Source organism: Micropterus dolomieu, linkage group LG13 (assembly GCF_021292245.1).
Source record: "Micropterus dolomieu isolate WLL.071019.BEF.003 ecotype Adirondacks linkage group LG13, ASM2129224v1, whole genome shotgun sequence".
Lineage (NCBI taxonomy): Eukaryota > Metazoa > Chordata > Actinopteri > Centrarchiformes > Centrarchidae > Micropterus > Micropterus dolomieu.
This window is the reverse complement of record NC_060162.1, coordinates 18,364,814-18,365,686: the sequence shown is the minus strand read 5'-3', so window position 1 is coordinate 18,365,686 and position 873 is coordinate 18,364,814.

Here is an 873-nt window from a genome sequence, read left to right as displayed (position 1 = left end):
AGTTAAAGACAAGATTATATTTACCACAGACCAAGCAATAAATCGAATTGATTACTCAAGAAAATTATTAGTAGATTCATCCATAATTAAAATAATCATTAGCAGTTGTTAAAATGTGCTCAATCTGTTGTATTGGTACTTTTACTAAAGTATAGGATCTCAATACTTCCTTTACCACTACTTAGTATATCTCGGTTTCCATATTCAAGACGGTTTTCCTTAAGTGCTTCTGTGTCAACATAAAGCATGCTTAGAAGACAATAAAATAGAGTAAAATACCGATGGTAACGTGAATATAATATAGCAATATAAAAATACATTTAAATACAATTAAAAAGAGTTAAATAGAAAATAAAAGCAAGATAAAACAGGTGTAAAAGTTACAGTACAGTGTAATATATTAATCAAAAGCCTCACATTTGATTTAATAAAAGGCAGCAGATAAAAAGAAAAGTCTTCTGTGAGTTTGTTTCAGTTATATGGTTCATAAAAACTGAACGCTGCTTCTCCTTGTTTAGTTTTAACTCTGGGGACAATAAGAAGACTTGTCCCAGACGACCTGAGAGGTCTGGATGGTTCATAACATAGTAGAAGATCAGAAATGCATTTTGGCCCTAAACCATTCAGTACTCTGTAAACCAACAGCAGTATTTTGAAATTCTGACAGGAAGCCAGTGTGAAGAACCTCAGAACTTAAGTGCAATGAATGTTGATAAAGTATGTAACAGTTTTATTATGTACTGTAATTTGGGGCGAGGCATCATAAATAATAAATAATAGTTCATGTGTAATTCTGGGCAATACATACATTATTGGCATATGCACCATGCTTTCTATCTTCCAGAAAGTATGGTGTCAGGTCATGTCAGCTAT